Source organism: Chionomys nivalis, chromosome X (assembly GCF_950005125.1).
Source record: "Chionomys nivalis chromosome X, mChiNiv1.1, whole genome shotgun sequence".
NCBI lineage: Eukaryota > Metazoa > Chordata > Mammalia > Rodentia > Cricetidae > Chionomys > Chionomys nivalis.
Genome location: NC_080112.1, coordinates 119,456,455 through 119,470,515, shown reverse-complemented (window position 1 = coordinate 119,470,515; position 14,061 = coordinate 119,456,455). Strand labels below are relative to the sequence as shown.

Below are 14,061 nucleotides of genomic sequence, written 5' to 3'. Positions count from 1 at the left end.
TTACTGCATATTTAAAGAATCTGTAATAATTTTCCAATGTGAAACTACTTTTGAGTTATCATAAATGTAAGAAAAGAGCTGTCTTACAAGGAATCTAAGAAATATATGTATAATGGGGCAATGGAGGAAATCCATGTATTCGCCGGCAATCCAGGACATGATTATAATGAATGAGTGTGCCCTCAGAAATGTGTTTAATGAGAGGCTTTCCAGAAATGTGTAAGCTAAGAAGTAATTGAAGCTTAAAATGGGTATTTATATGTTCAACTATTTTGGGGGGAGGTACTATTCAAAGACACAACCAAGGGTGGAGGATTCTAAGGAGAAAATCAAGGTGGCTAGGGACAGGAGTTCAAAGAAGAAAAGTTTTGATATAGGGTCTCACTATTTATCTCTGGTTGGTTTGGAACTTGCTACATAAAACAGATTGAACTCGCTCTTTTTTTTTTCCGCCTGGAACCATGGAGGCTGTGCCGGAGAAGAAAAAGGTTCCTGCTGCACCGGGAACCCAGAAGAAAAAGAAGGTTCCTGGTGCTCCAGGAACCCTGAAGAAAAAGAAGGTTCCTGCTGTGCCAGAAACTCTGAAGAAAAAGCGAAGAAATTTCGCAGAGTTGAAGGTGAAGCACCTTCGGAAGAAGATTGCCCTGAAATCACTGTGAAGGGCCCAGAGGAAGCTCATCTATGAGAAGGCAAAGTACTATCACAAGGAGTACAGGCAGATGTACCGGACAGAGATTCGCATGGCCAGGATGGCAAGGAAAGCTGGGAACTTCTACGTGCCCGCAGAACCGAAGCTGGCGTTCGTCATCAGAATCCGAGGTATCAATGGTGTGAGCCCAAAGGTGCGCAAGGTGTTGCAGCTTCTTCGTCTGCGGCAGATCTTCAACGGCACCTTTGTTAAGCTCAACAAGGCTTCCATTAACATGCTGAGGATTGTGGAACCATACATTGCATGGGGGTACCCCAATCTGAAGTCAGTAAATGAGCTCATCTACAAACGCGGCTATGGCAAAATTCATAAGAAGAGAATTGCCTTAACAGATAATTCCTTGATTGCTCGGTCTCTTGGTAAATACGGCATCATCTGCATGGAAGATCTAATTCATGAGATCTATACAGTTGGAAAACGCTTCAAGGAAGCGAATAACTTCCTGTGGCCCTTCAAATTGTCTTCTCCACGAGGTGGAATGAAGAAAAAGACAACTCATTTTGTGGAAGGTGGAGATGCTAGCAACAGGGAAGACCAGATAAACAGGCTTATTAGACGGATGAACTAAGGTGTTGCCCATGTTATTTTTGTAATCTGGTCAGTTAATAAACAGTCACTGCTTGGCAAACTGGAAAAAAAAAAAACAGATTGAACTTGAAGTCACAGAGCTGCACCTGCCTCTGCCTCCCAAGTGCTGGGATTAAAGGTGTGTGCCATCATGCCCAGCCCTCGTTTTGCTATTTAAATTCTACATGAGGGTTTTAACACTGAACTCAATCTTAAATAAAATAAATTAGTATCATCCCCATGGCTTGTCTTTACTTTACATGAACTTTATCCTTCCTTGGGTCACATCTATAGATGCTATTTCAGTGAGAATCCCCCTGCAGATATTTCTAATGAGGATGAATGGAGGAAATGGTAGGCCTACAGCACAGCCAGGCAGACAGACACCTGCGTGGGAATTCTTCCTGGGCAGTACAGGCGACTGTGCCGTGGAAGAAGACAACAGAGCTGCTGTGTATGAGCACAGCGGCTATGGCTCAGGTTTGATCTTTTCAATAGGTAGCGTCATTTTCATTGTCCTCCCATTGCAGCCATCTCAGGTAAGCTGATGTAATTACCTGAAGAAAGCATGTACCTGAGCGTGTTTAGGTTAGTGACAATGTTGAAAGTATCAGGCATGCCTGCTATAGAGATCAGTTGCGTAAATGTGCCAATAATTAACTATAAAATTCTAACATTAAAGAGAATGAGGTGAAGGGGGAGGATGAAGTTGTAGCTGAATTCCATAAAACCTTTAAAGAGAAACCAATATCATTTCTCCTTATTTTCAAAAATGAAAAGAAGCATATTTTAGAAGTTTGGGTATATTTATTTTATTTTATGCTTGTATATATGTATATGTACCACATGAATGCCTGATTCCCATGGAGGTCAGAGGGGGAATAAGATCCCTTGCAACTGGGGTTATAAGCAGTTGTGAGCTATCGTATTGATGCTAAGAATCAAACCTGGGTCACTGAGAGAGCAACAAGAGCTCTTAACTGCTGAGCCCTCTCTCTAACCTATAAAATTTTTTTCAACATATTCTATTAGGTCAAGATAAGCCTGACAGTAAAACCAGGACGAAACACTACAATCATATAAAACTGTAGACATATCCTTGCTGAAGAAAATTCTAGCAAACTGAATCAAATAGCACAACAGAAAGAATATTCACCGTGATCCAGGGCACTAATCCCCCAAACGGAAGGATGCTTCTGTCTACTCAAATCAGAAAACATAATTTACAGACTGATAAGGTAACTCAGTGAGTAAAGGCACCTGTCACCAAGCCTGAAGATCTGATTCAGACCCTGGTACCAACATAGTAGAAGAGACTGTCTTCAAAGTGTCCTCTGCTCACCACACACATGTAATGAAACATGTACTCATACATATACAGAGATTCTCATGAAATAAATGAATATAGTTTTTAACCATGATATACAAAGTTAGCAGAACAAAGTTTTATGTTCGTCTCAATTGATGCAGAATCTCAATTTAACACAGTTTAATGTATTAGGATGGAGAGATGGTTCAGCAGTTAAGAACTCTGAGTACTAGACAGCAGCAAAAATAAGGATATCTTGAAATTTGCAGGCAAAAGGATGGATGTAGAAGACATCATATTGAGTGAGGTAACACAGACCCAGAAAGACAAATATTATATGTACTCACTCATAAGTGGCTTTTAGACATAAAGCAAAAAAAAAAAAAGCCTATAATTCACAACCCCAGAGAACCTAGACATTAATCTACATGGTAAGCATAAAAGGACAAGATCTCCTGAGTAAATTGGGAGCATGGGGATCATGGGAGAGGGCAGAAGGGGTAGGAGAAGGAAGGGAGGGGAGCGGAGGAAAATATGTAGCTCAATAAAAATAAAAAAGAACCCTGATTGTTTTTGCAGAGGGCCAGGTTCAACTCCCAGCACCCACATATTGACTTACAACCATCTGTAATTCTAGTTCTAGGGTACCCAACGCCTTCTTTTGGCTTCTGAGGCCTTCTGCATGCCCATAGTATGCACACAGACACACACACACACACACACACACACACACACTAAATATTTATACACATATATTAATAATTCAGTGTATCTTAATGATTAAAAACACTGAACAAATTAGGCATACTAGGAAGAACCATGAACATAAAATATATTTGCAAGACAATACATAATCCAATAGTGAATGGAGTAAAACTGGAAGATTTTACTTTCAGACTCGAAAGAAGAAAAGGACCTGCAATTTCACCACTTTTCATCTCCAAAATGCCGGAAATCCTGGCCAGAGCAATTAGGCAACAGAAAGATAAAAAGAGAAGCCACCCTAGAAAAAAATCAGATTGTAACTGGTGATACACTATATAGTATAAAACTTAGCAAACTCTCGGAGAAAAATGAATAAAGTTGTTCAGCAAAGTTTGCAGTATACAAACTCAACATGCTAAAATCAAAAGTGATGCCATATGTCAATAGTGAGTTACCCAAAAGAGAAATTAGTAAAGCTATTTCATTTATAACAATACAAAAATAAAATTGCAAGAAATAAATTTAATCAAAATTATAATATATATACACACAATGAAAATTATAAAACATTGATGAAAGACTTTGATATAGACACAAAACAATGGAAAGGCAGGGATGGAAAGATAGCTTAATGGTTAAGGGCACATATTGCTCTCACAGAGGCTCTGAGTTCGATTTCCAACACCCATGTGGTGGTTCACAAGTTTCTCTAGGTTCAGTTACAAAGATCCAGGCCATCCTGTGTGAGCAGCAAGCACAAGCGTACAGGCAAAACAGTCACACACATGAGATAAAATAATAATAAAATTGGAAATATATTTAACCTGACTTAAACATACAATGTATATGTATACTCATTGAACTTCAGATGAAGTCCCATTAATATGTACAGTGCTTACATTTCTATGTATCAGTGAAAATGGAAACAAATAACTTTAAAAGGATAGATACACAATAGGTAGGAAGTTGGACTCCCTGGTTTTCATAGAAATTATTTCGGTTATCTAGCCATGGAAATTGCTATGGGCATACATCCCTCAACTTAGAATTAGGCTCTTCCTTCATCTTTACCAAAAACTATAGATACAACCAGTGAGAGAAGAATAAAAGCTTGAACTTTTTCCTTGGCACTTCATATGGTCTAAACTAGAAAATAGATTTAGGGAGGATTCAGCTCTACAGATTAGTTTAAATCTTTATCTAAACATGGGGGGGGGGTGCATGATCTCTTTCAAATACGTTATGAAGAAATACACTTTCGGTTTATGAAAAATAACTATTAGCTTAGTTTATTATCAACTGACATCCAATAAGAAAATGTTTCTGAGTGTTTACTCCCAGCAAAATATCGCAAGAGAAGTTCAGGGAAGACACAGTTTTCTTTTTCTCACACAGGATAGGGTTAGAACCATCAAAACTATGTTTTCCTTCTGGTAATCTTTGAATTCTTCTCTTCCCCTTACTGGGAGCCAGAGCCAAAACATTCCTAACTCTGGATGCTCAATCTCTCTCTTTCCCTCTCTTCCCCTATCACTTTCTCCTCTTTCCCACTTTTGAAATAAAGCATTCTTAAATGTCTGATAAAATCATCTATCGTTTCTCAAGCAACATTAAAAACACAGAGAGAGATAATTAAGAATCTCGAGCTTAAGGTTAATCCACCCAAAGTCTATTCTCTGAAATTAATTTCACAATAAAATGAATTCATCAAAACCTATCATTCTAGTTACAGATCAGATCTATCCTTCTGTCTTCCTGCCCTTTTGACTGCTGCTGTGGTGTGTGTGTGTGTGTGTGTGTGTGTGTGTGTGTGTGTGGAGTGTGTGTGTATATGCCTGTGGAGTGCATTGTGTGTGTCTGTGGAGTGTGGGGGGGTCTGCTAAAGTCACTAACTCACATTCTAGTCTTCGTTCACACCTCATCTCATGCTTCAGCAAAACACTGCTGCAATTCTAAAAATATCTCTAAGCTGTTAAGTACATCCCACACAGACAGATATTCATTCCTACGTTCTTGTCTGTAGCCAATTCCTTCTCCTCCTTCCTATTATACAAAGCTAGCCATCCCATATTAAGTAGAGAACTAGGACTAAGACCTAACTAATAAAGCGTAAAGTGATGATCAAAAGTGGTTAAATGGCATTTGTGGTCTTTAGTCTCCTCCCCTGTTCTAGTGTGTGTCCCAAATCATGCACTTGGAAGATGGTAGGTTGGCTAATTGGTGGCTCATGCCTTCAATCCAAGCACTAGGGAGGCAGAGGCAGGAAGGTTTCTGTAAGTTAAGGTCATTGTGGTCTTCACACCAAATCCCAGTACATCTGGGGCTACAAAGCAAGAGTTTGTCCCCCCAAACCAACAGAGACCATTGCAGAAAATCACAACTGATCAAAGTACAGTGAGAAAGAGATCACGCAGTGTCCAGTCCCAATTAACATACCTATAATACAACTCCTGTACCCAAGGCTCAGGAACCATTGCAGATGATGGGAAGGAAAGAATGTTGGGGCCAGAGGAATTAGACTGTGAGATTTTGACTCTTAGACATGTCAGAGAAGCTACACCCAGGAAATGTCATCAAAATGACTACCTAAACAGGGCTTTAACAAGGATGACACAAAAGAACAAACTAAAATGGAAGGGGGAAAGTTCCAAGGGCATCAACCTTACTCCAAGCACTACAGGCAACTGAGAAATGATGAGAACAAAAGAATTGTACTTGCCCAGGGAAGAGCCCTTCCATTGGCTACCCAGTTTCAATGTGGTCAGCCATGAGATCATATATAAGTATAAGCAACATTTTACAGACTATGCATGTTGTAATTATGCATTTAGGAATACATATGAATTTATTTTTATATATGACTTTATATATGTACGAATTTATTTATATATACATATATAAATATAAATTTGAGAGATAACAAGTAGGTATAAATGGGAGAAGTTGGAGAGAGGGAAAGAAAGGTCATAAATGATGCAATTATATTTTCATTTCAAAAATAAAGAATGCTGTTAAAAAAAAAAAAACTGAAACAAAAACCCAGAAAAAGAGGTTCACCTTTACTCACCAGGGTTCATCTTCTAGAAACTTGTGTCTGGAAGTAACTTTTCAGGACAGAAATTGCTTATGAGGCTCGGGCTGTATTAATAGCCGTGGCACACAAGCAGTTATTTTAGGACACTGGGACTTGGAGGTTAATTAGTTATTGCCATATAGCCTGTCTTCTCCTGAATAACACATATCCCATACAGAATAAATTAGCTTTCAAAAAGTTGCAAAGTAGTTAATTAAAACAAAGCATTGGTGAATCAATAATCAGATGATTTCGGAGGAAGAAGAGGCATGCTATTATCTTAAAAGGGCACAATTTCCCTGTCACTCTCCCCTTTCCTTCCTCTACCTCACACAGGCTGCAAGATGGCTACAGCAAGGCATAACAAAACTCTTCTTTAAAAAAAAAAATCGGTCAATTAATGACATGGCCCATTAATCACTCTGTGAGATCATTTTCTGGGAATTGGCTTCCAGTGGACGAACTTGCAATGACTTAGTTGGTTTCTTGAATATCATGCTTCTGCTGCAGGGTAGGAAGGCATTTCTTCTGCAGAGGACCCCTCCAATCCTGCCATAAAGGAAGTTTAAACTCCATTCGTGTGAGTAAATCCTGCTTTGAGCACTCTGGACTTCTTTCTTAAACATATTGTTCTGCCTTTTTCCAATAAGTACGGTAACTTCTCAAAATGGCCTCCCAAAACCTTTTTTAATCACAGATACTGAAACATTAAGCCAAATTTTCTAGAAGCCTGTTTTCAGGTAAGTCTGAATTCAGAGGCTGGGACTCCTCTGTGCCCTCCCCACGTATGTTTAGCTGAGTTGCCTTCAAAGAATAGCATGACTCAAAGAAAATAGCTTGAACTCCCCACATCCTGTGTGTGTGTGTACATGTGCATGCATGTGGTGACCAGAGATCCATATTGAGTTGTCTTTGTCAATTGCTTTCCATCTTACCTGTTTCTTTTTCTTTTTTAATTGAAAAATATTTTCAGACAATGTAGTCTGACCATGCTTTTCCCCTCCCTCGACTCCTCCCATATCTTCCCCATGTACCCAACTCTACTTTCTTTCTCTCTCCATCTTAGTTTTAAGACAGGGTTTTCCACTGGGTTCATGGGTTTTGTAAGGTTAGTTGGCCAGCAAGCTCCAGGGATCCTCTTGTCCCCTCCCACAGTGCTGGGATTACAGAAATACTTCAGTCCACTGGGCATTTTGCGTGAGTGTTTGGTGTTAGCCTGGAATTAATGACAGTGACTTGGAAGTAAAAGTAAGCAGGCAGGCATCTCCAGAAACAGAATTGTTCTTTTAATCAGAACAACTGAAGGACCACAGTCTATCTTCAGAAGTGGAGAAAGAACTCACATGACACAGGGGCCTTGGGGTTTTATAGGACAGAAAAGGGGGAACTTTGGGGATGGAAGATTCTGTCCCCAGGTCAGTTCTGTAGTCTTGAAGTAGTCAATAACCATGGATTCTGCTATGTAGAACTCCTTATCAAAACCTCCCACGGGTGTTATCAGTCAAGTCAACCCCCTGTCTAGGGCTTCTCAATCCACCTGAAGCCTTCAGGCCATCAACCCTTTATTCCAGGCAATGAGGACATATAAATGGGGGCTGTAGTCTCTCATTGGCTGCTTCCTGCAGAAAGGGACCAATGGAAGAGGGCCTAGGTGCTGTCCCCAGAATCCAAGGGGCATAGGCCTAGTTGACTTCATTGTTGCGGGAGAGTTTTTAACTTGATCAGCTTTGGTGGATTGTGTGATTGCCTTCACGCACTCTTAGACAGATCTCGAAAAAAATTAGAGGGCTGAAAATGGCTGATTTGGTTACAGAGTAAAATTGAGAGATTACCCAAGAAGGGGGAGTGGAAGGAGTAGAAGTGAGAGACATAGAAGCCAGTGAGAAGAGGCAGATGTCCATATCTACAGGCCTCCATAGAGGGTGCGAAAGATTCATATTGTGTCTGGAAGGGCTGTGGGTATTTGACAGGGGTGTGTGGCAGATGCTGGTAGAGTTGATAAGCTGGAGGACAGCCATAGCTCAGCATTCAGGATTGTAGAAAGGGAAGAGGATGATAAGAGGTTGGAGAAAGCAGAGCCATCTTGAGAGGTCTGTTATGGGGACATAGGTCTAGGGAGGGATCTGTCGATATGTAAAGATATAGGTTAAGAAGGGTGTGGATCCATCACCAGGAGGCTGGGTCAACCCAGGAATGCTGGACCTTAGCGGACAGACACATTCATCAGCAGGATGAGTAAGAGTGGAACTGACCGCCTTGAAGAGCTGGTGAGTTCTATTAAGAGAAGTACCCAGCTTTGTGAGGTGATTAAGAAGAGAGGTAAGAATTGAGCTCATAGAAGGATAATGATGGGTGTGATACAGGTAGTGGAAAGGATATTTCTCTTTGACAGGTAAGAGATGGAGGGGCACCCTAGCAGGGGTGAAGCCAAGGTAGTGGTGTACAAAGCCAAGGATCATAGCACAAGCAGTGTAAAAGTATGCTAGGGGAAGATTTGCCTTCTAGGGCCATTTGTTCAGGGTGATTATGGTGGTGTGCTGGGAGCGCTACACCAAAATGGGCTAGCAGTAGCATGGGGTGGGGGGTGTTGCTGCACAGCCTTGAAGGAAGGAATAGGAAAAAACAGAGGACGGCAGTAAAGAATCACATCTGGTCTGGGGTGAAAGCAATGAAGATTCCTTGCACCCAGAGCTCCTCCATGGCAGCCACAATGTCTTCCGGCAGATTTATGGAGAACAAATGGAGCTGCTGCACTTCCAGGCGTGCTTACACTGGAACATTCTAATTCTGGTACAGGGGAAGCCTGGTTATTTCAAGGGAGGTGGGTCCAGTAAGCCTAAATTTAAAAGACAGGGTAAAAATCTAACTATGACGTTAATAAGGAGGAAAGAAGAAATCCATGGGAGGGACCTGAAAGTCCATACATAGGAGGCTTGTTATTGAATTTTTGTCTGGTCCCTGCATCTTTGGGCCCCCATCTTGAACCAGCTTGGATTTGTGGGTGTGTAAGCAGCATTGTCCCTGGAGAAGGGGGGGCACAGAGCCCATCCTTGGCAGTAGTCAGGAGAGCTAGTCCTTAGTTTTGGGATAGCATAGCAACCAAAGAATCAAGCCGGTCCTGGAGGATTAAGCAGACCTGAAAGTTGACGGTTTTCTGAGATCTGGTCAGGCAGAGAGGTTAAGTGATGCAAAGCAGCCCTCAGTCCAATTGTTTAAGTTCTGTATTGTGGGGGGAAAAAGCCTAATGTGGTAAAAAATAGGGGTGAATTGGATAGCCAACTAGTCACTTTTATCAGAGGTCACCCAAATTGCTTTGAGGGGCTTTGGGGCTCAGATCTCTCTTAACTGTTTCAATCTGATAAAAGGAGCAATGTAGAAAGGGCAGCAATTAGATTTCCTTGGAGGAAGGTTGACCTAGTGGGCCTCAATAAAATTTAACAGATGGCAAAGATCCAGACCATAAGATAGCCATGTGATGGCAGTGTACATCCTTCGGTCGTGTTACGTGAATGAGACAGCACCTATAACATACAAAAACGGAGACTCTTAGTACTATTATAATTCTTGCATAGAATGTAGCTAGGAAATTGTCAGGGAAGATTTACCCTTACTAAAGGAAGAGAACATGGAAGAAACCCATCCATAAAATCCTTGACAGGCTGTATCATAGCTGTTAGCAAAACTGCTTTTTGTCACTGTTGTCAATTACAGGATGCAAGGCCATTGGTTTGGTAGAAGAGCTGGAGACATTTTTCATTGACCAGTGTAAGTTCCAAACTGGCCTTTGGGTCTCTTTATTGTAACCCTGTTGGGAACATTAAGTGATGAAGTTAAGGAGGAAAAACATTAACATAATAATTAACATAAGTTTCACTTAGTAAAGTGAAATGTAATTGTACAACTAACTGGACCATGAACCAGAGACCCGTTTCTTTATATCAGGCTCCTGCATAAGGAATAAGCACCTGGAATCTTTGTAAAAGAAGTCAGTTAAAGACAATATCTTAATTGGCAATTTAAAAGATAAATAGACTCAATCCTATTGGGTCCTTTTATAGGATTTTCTAGCAATGTCCCAAGGACACCAGTTGATTATCCTCAATAATTTCCCAAACCTGTGAGTTTGATAATAGAGTATCTGGCAGCCCTCTTTAATTGGGGAACATGAAAGACACATTATCACTGCGAGTACTCTTCCATGAAGAGACAGTGTTTCACAGGTTACAAATACACACACAGATAGAACTTTTGTTTACATGAGCATTTACTTGTAAGCCAATTTGGTACTGAGTGCAGAATGTAAAAACAAAAGTTACCCAAGCGTAGCTTCCTGAAGAATGGTATCAGTTCATCTCCAGGATGGGGGAAGAATTGGTCTATTTTTCTCTCCTTTTCCCTGTTACAAAGTCAATGGGCCGGCCTGACCCAAGACAGGGGTTTGGGGGATGGCCATGAGTGAGTCTGGAGTGTGAAGGGCAAATCCCACCCACAGTCAGCATTTCGGCCTAAAAAGAAGAGAAAATTTTGCTAAGATAATTTGAGATGCTGTGCTTTGATAGGGAGGGACTTTTATCAGACAGATTACCACCTGAGGTGGAGGTTAGAGAATTTGGTTTAGATGTTGGAGCTGGAAAAGCCTCAAGTGCAGAATTGGAAGAATAAAGGATAGAAGAGGAACTTGAAGGCAGGGAAATACTTCAGACCTCTGACTGTTTTGTCTGGTGAAGTTATCCAAGTTGGTATAGATTTGAAAGGCAAAAGTCCTACATTGAGGCCAGGCTGACCTCCAAACTATACAAAGAACTCAAGAAATTGGTCATCAAAAAAAAAAAAAAACCCAAATAATTCAATAAAAAATGGAATACAGACCTAAACAGAGAACTCTCAACAGAGGAATTTAAAATGACTGAAAGACACTTAAGGAAATGCTCAATATCCTTAGCCATCAGAGAAATGCAGATCAAAACAAGTCTGAGATTTCATCTTATACCTGTAAGAATGGCCAAGATCAAAACCACTGATGACAACTTATGCTGAAGAGGTTGTGGGGTAAAAGGGAACACTCCTGCATTGTTGGTGTGAATGCAAATTGGTACAGCCCTTTTGGATGTCAGTGTGGCGATTTCTCAGAAAATTAGGAAATGACATTCCTCAAGACCCAGCAATACCACTTTTGGGTATATACCCAAAGGATGCTCAATCATACCATAAGGACATGTGCTCAACTATGTTCATAACAGTGTTGTTTGTCATAGCCAGAACCTGGAAACAACCTAACTGCCCCTCAACTAAAGAATGGATAAGGAAAATGTGGTAGATTTACACAATGGAGTACTACACAGCAAAAAAAAAAAAATAACAACATCTTGAAATTTGCAGGCAAATGGATGGATCTAGAAGACATAATATTGGGTGAGGTAACCCAAACCCAGAAAGACAAATATTATATGTACTTACTCATAAGTGGCTTTTAGACACAAAGCAAAGAAAACCAGCCTACAAATCACAATCCCAGAGAACTTAGACAACAAGAGGACCCTAAGACAGATATACATGGATCTAATCCACATGGGAAATAGAAAAAGACAAGATCTCCTCAGTAAATTGGAAGCATGGGGACCATGGGAGAGGGTTGAAGGGGAAGAGAGAGGAAGGGAGGGGAGCATAAAAAAATGTATAGCTCAATAAAATCAATCTGTTTTTAAAAATTTATTTATTTATTTATTAAAGATTTCTGCCTCCTCCCCGCCTCCCATTTCCCTCCCCCTCCCCCAATTAACTCCCCCTCTCTCAGCAGCCCAAAGAGCAGTCAGGGTTCCCTGCCCTGTAGGAAGTCCAAGGACCACCCACCTCCCTCCAGGTCTAGTAAGGTGAGCATCCAAATAGCCTAGGCTCCCACAAAGCCAGTATGTGCAGTAGGATCAAAACGCAGTGCCATTGTTCTTGACTTCTCAGCAGCCCTCATTGTCCGCTATGTTCAGCGAGTCCGGTTTTATCCCATGCTTTTTCAGACCCAGTCCAGCTGGCCTTGGTGAGTTCCAGATAGAACATCCCCATGTCTCAGTGTGTGGGTGCACCCCTCACGGTCCTGAGTTCCTTGCTCATGCTCTCTTTCCTTCTGCTCCTCATTTTTTGAATTTTGCATGCAAATGGATGGAAATAGAAAACACTATCCTGAGTGAGGTAAGCCAGACCCAAACAGAGGAACATGGGATGTACTCACACATAATTGGTTTGTAGCCATAAATAAAGGACATTGAGCCTATAATTCATGATCCTAGAGAAGCTAAATAAGAAGGTGAACCCAAAGAAAAACATATAGTTATCCTCCTGAATATTAACCTTCATCAGGCGATGAAAGGAGACAGAGACCTACATTGGAGCACCGGGCTGAAATCCCAAGGTCTAAATGAGGAATAAAATCAATCTTAAAAAACTAGAAAGGGGCTGGAGAGATGGCTCAGCAGTTAAGAGCATTGCCTGCTCTTCTAAAGGTCCTGAGTTCAATTCCCAGCAACCACATGGTGGCTCACAACCATCTATAATGAGGTCTGGTGCCCTCTTCTGGCCTGCAGACATACACACAGACAGAATATTGTATGCATAACAAATAAATAAATATTTAAAAAAAACTAGAAAAAATTTATTTTATTTTGTGTGCCTGGCAGCATGGACATGCGGAAGTCCATGGAGATCAGACATAGTCTCAAATCACTTGCAACTGAAGTTTCAAAGATCTGTAAAACTGGTGTAGAAGGTCCTTCTAACTATCTATTGCTTTCATTGGTTGAATAAAGAAACTGCCTCGGCCTTTTGATAGGGCAGAACTTAGATAGGTGGAGTAGACAGAACAGAATGCTGGGAAGAAGGCAGTGATGCAGATGCCATGGTATTCCTGCCCTAGACGGACACTGGTTAAACTCATGCTGGTAAGCCACAGTCAAGTGGCAATACACGTTAATGGAGATGAGTTGAACTAATATGTGAGAGTTAGCCAATAAGAGGCTAGAAATAGTGGGCCAGGCGGTGATTTAATTAATACAATTTCTGTGTGGTTATTTCAGGGGTTAAGCTAGCCAGGCAACGGGACGCAGCCCGCCACTCCTTCTACAACATAAAACTCCATGTGGTTGCTAGGAAGTAAATGCAGACCATCTGCAAACATAATAATCTCTCAGCCCCGAGGGCTCCAGTTCTTGACAGTTAGTAATAGTCCCTCAAGTTATTTCCAATGATATTTAGTATTTTTAGTCTTCTGTCCTGAAAGAATCACTGCTGAATTTCTGAATGGCTCCTAAATATGGTTGCCAAGTCTTTTACTCATTGTCTGTGTTGATGCTGTCCTCTGAAATGGGGCATGTGGAATAGAAAGCTAAGAGAAAAGTAGAAAGATGTCAACGCCTGGATAGTGTGGGAAGGAGAGCTTACAGAGGAATGTGGTCCAGAGATAACAAACCAAAAAGGAAAGAAAAGAAAAAGAAAACTGTTTTCTGGTCTATATGACTCTGTATGATATGGTCATGTGCATCTTTTCACTCTTGCCAACCAGCTGGACTCATTCATACTTAGTACTATCATTCATATGTCTTCCCTTTGCATGGACATGTTTTTTCCCTAACTTATTTTTATGAAGTTCTCATGGCAGCCTTCCACAACCATGCTACTCATTTCTCACAAGCTCCTTGGATCCTATATCCT

At 40.9% G+C, this 14,061-nt stretch overlaps 1 pseudogene; it reads left to right on the top strand.

Moving 5' to 3' along the window:
• Window positions 1-457: 457 nt before the first annotated feature.
• On the top strand, window positions 458-1,277 carry LOC130867991 (60S ribosomal protein L7-like; annotated as a pseudogene).
• Window positions 1,278-14,061: the final 12,784 nt, after the last annotated feature.